The 5,290-nt window shown below is 34.9% G+C and overlaps 1 protein-coding gene across 1 annotated transcript in view; it reads right to left on the bottom strand.

The window, feature by feature from the left end:
- Positions 1-5,290, bottom strand: part of PCDH11X (protocadherin 11 X-linked) — a 779,107-nt gene that overhangs the window by 114,326 nt on the left and 659,491 nt on the right.

The following is a 5,290-nucleotide window of genomic DNA, read 5'->3' as shown; positions in this document are numbered from 1 at the left end:
ATTATATATATGTAAATTTATTTATTAATTTCTAACAAAACTTTTCTTAGATTTTAAAATATGCTAAAATATGCAAATTCAAAGTTGCTACCTGAATTATCATCTTTACAATTAGACACTAAGTTAACGGAGATAGCTTAAAGGTAAAGACTCAACTAGGTTTAGTGATGAGAATAAAGTGTTCAAGAAATTTAAGTTATAAACTTCCTTAATAAATTCATAAAAAATTTTATTTTGATTTTTACCTTAAGGGGTATATGGCCAAATATACTAATGATGATGAAAGAATAGAATTACAATTATATCTTTATTTTAAAAATTTATGGAAACATTTGTCACAAGTAATGAAAATAAATGGCAGTTCCTCTATTGGTTATTCCTAAAGGCTAAGCAGGTACCTATTAAAAGTTCTGTCCAGACAAATAATAATAACAAGAAAATAATATTTGCATAATATTGAACAGCTACAATGTAAATAGTTCTAAATTCTTTAACATATTAACATAATTAATCTTTGACACACTCTATATGATAATTGTTATTGATAATATTTTACAAATGAAAACACTGAGACTGAGGTTAAATGAGTCCTTGCGAAGAAGAAAGGTGAATCTTCCACTTGAATTTGAAATGCAAAAGCAAGAAAAAGTTTTTGCAGCAATTAAGATTGTAAGTTGTTACAATAGATGAGTCATTTTAAATTAATCAGGATTAAATATCCTAAAATGGTGAATGACCCTTGTATGTCAAAAATTATGTAAACATATGTTTAGCTGGGCTTAGACATCATTTTCCTTTTTAATTGCCAGGTGTATGTATTCACCAGAGAGAGTAAGCAAGAGAGAGAGAGAAAGAGAGTCAGAAACAAAGCAATACTTAATGGGGTATGATCATTCTATAATCTTTTTCCTCAATTTCTCCATCCTGTCAGGATTTGGGGCATGCATGCATGTGCACTTTGCATGTTTTTCAAGTTGCTGAAGCTAGGATTCAAACCATAGTCAGTCATGTGTGTTCTGGGTTTTTATGCAAAGCACTTAACTTTTGTGCTACCAGGTCAGCCCTGTTTAGCATCTTTAAACCATGATTATTGCATTAAATGTTGCTTTTCAGAGAGTAGTTTAAAGATGGTGCAGGGTAACACTCCCTTATTCCAAAGGTATCTATGTCCTAATACCTGGAAACTTTGTTATATGGCAAGCATAAACTGAGGCTGTGAATGGAATTAAAACTGTTTGTCAGATGATGTTAAAATAAGAAAATAATCTTCCATTACCTTATTAGACCCAATGTACTCACAAGGTGCTTAAAAACAAAATAAGGGAGGAATAAGAATCTTAACAAAAAATACAAAGGAATGAAGGTGAACTCTTATCTCATACCACACAGAAAAGTTAACTCAAAGTTAACTTAAAGTTAACTGGATCAAAGACCTAAATGTAAAAAGATAAAACTACAAAATTCCTAGAAGGGACAAGACAAACAAAAGAAAAAGGACTAGATATTTAAATAAACTTTTTTCTAAAGAAGATATACAAAGGGCTAATAGGCACACATAAAGCTACCCAACATTACTAATTAGGGAAATGGAATCCAAAGCTATACATTTTCCTCTAGGATGACTGCTTAAAAAAATAGGTATCAGCGATCAGCAGGTGGCGTGGTGGTTATGGTGCTGAACACTCCCATTCTCTCTCTCTTTCTCTGTCTCTCTATGGTGAAATTTAAAAAATAAATGAATAAATAAATAAAATAAAAAACAGATAGCAGCAAGTATTGGTAAAGATGTGGAGAAATCGGAACTCTCTTATAGTAGTGATGGGAACATAAAAAGGTGTAGTCACTCTGGCCCTTCCTTACAATTTTACACATAATGTTACCATGGGGCCCAGCAATTCTACCCTTAAATATACACCCAAGAGGACTGAAAACATATATCCATTCAACAATTGTATATGAATGTTTATAGTACCATGATATATAATAGTCAAAAGGTCAAAACTTAAATGACTATCAGCTGATGAATAGATAAACCAAATGTGTTATAACTGTATATGGAGTTGAACAGATCTGTGAATAATAGAAAACCATAGAATAAACACTTTAAAAGAGTTAGTGTCTCTGAATTATATCTCAATAGAAATACTGAATCGAAATATTATAGATTTGCTATATAAGCTTCAGAAAAGGAATCATTTACAACAGTTGTACTCAAGGGAAAACAGAAAAGTTAAATTAATTGCAACTAACACTGCACTTGAATGCCACAACAATATTATGAATCCTGAAAAAACGAGGATGTGTTAATTAGTAGAAAAGTTTTTTACAACATGCAGTAGACATTTTTCTCAAGTTAAGTAATAACTCAATTAATTGAACAGTACTGTTAATTAAATCTGAAAGGCAAGCTAATGCTTTATGGTATGCTGATTTTGAATTACTATTAGACTGTAAATAACAATTATTATCTCAGTACTATCATGGAAAAAATAGAAATTCAGAGATTTTCCATGGATACCTTAAAAATCACATGGAATATATAAAACATAGGTAGCATGTTTCCTTCATAGTTAGGTTGCTTTTTGAAGAATTAAATAACAATTGTAAAATATTAAGTCATTGGGAAAGTCATGACACATTTTTCTGTTCTTCTATGCAATAATGTGTCATGACTTTCCTGACAACCCAATATCTTTAGGAAACGCATTGCATTAAAGTGAAAAAAAATACATTAAATAAATTACTGATAACCAAGAAAACTAAATGCTGGGGCCAGCAGGAGGCATGGTCGCAAAGGCACTGATCTTTCCTGTGTTCAAGCAGTTTGCGTCTCAGACCTGACTGCTTGAAAATCATGCCTGGCACATTTGCAAATGTGCCCAGGATCCCAAGAGGAGAATAGAGGAGAAGGGATTGGAGCATGGCCATTCCCCTGTGGGGTGATTTCTCACTTTCTCATTGTCTCTCTCTATCTCTCTCCCATGAACACATGTGCCTTATGGCAAAAAAAAAAAAGGAAAAAAACTAAAAAAGAAAAATATAATTGTTTTTAACAGATTAAACGGTTCTGTTATCTGACTCTCCAACATCCTGATAAGTGCCTGATTAATGTGGAAGAATATGCTAGAGTATATATGATTTAAAAGTATTTGTGTGTGTGTGTGTGTGAAGAGGTTTTCACTATAGGGCACGTGCGCTCACCAGACAGACAGAGATAGACAGAGACAGAAAGCGAGAAATCACTCCCCAGAGGGGATGGCCACGCTGCAATCCCTTCTCCTCCATTCTCTTCTCGGGATCTTGGGCATGCACGCACACGCGCCCAGCATGAGTTTTAAGCCACCGGGTCCAGGACGCAAACCGCGGTTGACTACGTGGGAGTCCAGCGACATAGCCATTACGCTAACCCTGCTGGTCCCTAAAAGTATTTGTTTTATAGGATGTTAAATAAAATTGGAACATCATTTTCCACAATAGAGTGACATAATACTATTTTGACTTATTAACTGAATATATAATCTTATAGGAGTCATGAAGAATGAATTCTCAAGACCAGATCGTGATGCAGATGCAGACCACAATGTCCTGTGAAGCTGACCCACATGGGAAGGCTCCACATTCACATCTAGAGATCTTCCCGAGTATGCTAGGCACATGCATGCGCATATTCCTGGGATGAATCTGGGGGTAGACTGTAGTGTTAAGACCCTGTTAGGGGACCAGCAGTTAGCACATGTCGCTGAACTCCCGTGTAGCTGACCACAGTTTGACTCCTGGATCCGGTGGTGTGAGCTCACGCTGGGCGCATGTGCATGCGTGCCCAAGATCCTGAGAGGAGAATGGAGGAGAAGGGATTGTGGCGTGGCCATCCCCCTGGGGGGGTGATTTCTCGCTTTCTATCTCTCTGTCTCTCTCTCTGTCTTTCTGGTGCACACACACGCCCTATAGCAAAAAACCTCTCTCTCAAAAAAAAAAAAAAAGGCCCTGTTGGGAGTGTTCTCTCTGCCTCTCTCTCTCACTCTCTCTTTCTCTCTCTCTCTCTCTATCTCATAGACAAAATAAATAAATAAAAGTTAGAAAAACAAAGACTGCATTTTCAAAATGGACCCTTTGGGCAGACTCTTTAGACTATTCCTTCTGACCAAATGTTTTAAGAGAATATTAAAAATCATGATACAGTTTAGCTAGAAAGCTCACTAAAAACCTATTTCTGTTATCCTGAAACAAGGTCATAATATACCAAATCTTCCTACATAAAATATCATGCAACATTTATATTAAACATCTTAGTTTCACTACTTCTATCTTACTGCCACCTATAATTATACCTACTATGAATTTTCTCCCATGTTATCCTTTGCCTATTAGGGAGAGGGTAGAGGATGAAGAACTGGAACTAAATAAAGTGTCTGGCACAACCTGGTACTTAACAAACACTGCTAAAGAAAACCAAATGGCAAGAAAGAGAAATGTCAAGAGACTTATAAGAGAGAGAAGAGGGGAGGAGAAGGCAAAGCAAAGATTCCAGGAAACTCCATACCAAGGTACATTAGCACTAAAGAAACAATAGGGCTACATCTACAAAGTCAAGCAATTCGATCAAATATTGTTAAAAGAAGTTATGCTACCTATTTAAGATAACCTTTTGTTTGAAAGTAACTAACTTCTTTTGTCGATGCCCTGAAATGTGAACAATGAGTAATGTTTTATACCTGCTCATTAGAAGTTGATGACTATTATCATTACCATCATCACTAAAAATGAGAAGAGAATAGTTTACTTCATGCATTATACCCTGACTTTTATAGTCAGTCTTTTTCAAGAGCTATATCTAAATTAATAAAAACAAAACCATTCTAAAATTACAACTTTAGATAAAGCTAAACAGAACAAATAGTAATTTCCAAATGTTACCATGGAAACTAATTTCAGTAATTCAACTCAATTAAATATTTTTATTAAAACTGTTCTGGAATAGTTTTGCCATTGAAGGCATAGCTCTTTGATTAGTTAATATTCAATTTATATTTTCTCCTAAATTTTATGGCCCCAGGTTTATAGTCAGTACTTTAATTAATATTTTCTTGGATCTGTATTTTGGAGGGTGATTTCTTTCTAAATATTTTGCCAGCTTTCCCAGTGTCATTGGTTTAATGACTGGTAACTTCACTCTGGTTTGCTTTTTTTTTTTTTGGAGAAGTTTTTGCTACAGGGTGCATGCACTCGCCAGACAGACAGAGAGAGACAGAGAGACAGAAAGTGAGAAATTATCCCCCAGGAGGGATGGCCA

The sequence above is a fragment of the Tupaia chinensis genome, unplaced genomic scaffold (genome assembly GCF_000334495.1).
Source record: "Tupaia chinensis unplaced genomic scaffold, TupChi_1.0 Scaffold000005_2, whole genome shotgun sequence".
Taxonomy (NCBI): Eukaryota; Metazoa; Chordata; class Mammalia; order Scandentia; family Tupaiidae; genus Tupaia; species Tupaia belangeri.
Note: the sequence above shows the minus strand (reverse complement) of the source record. Positions and strands in the feature narration are given on the sequence as shown.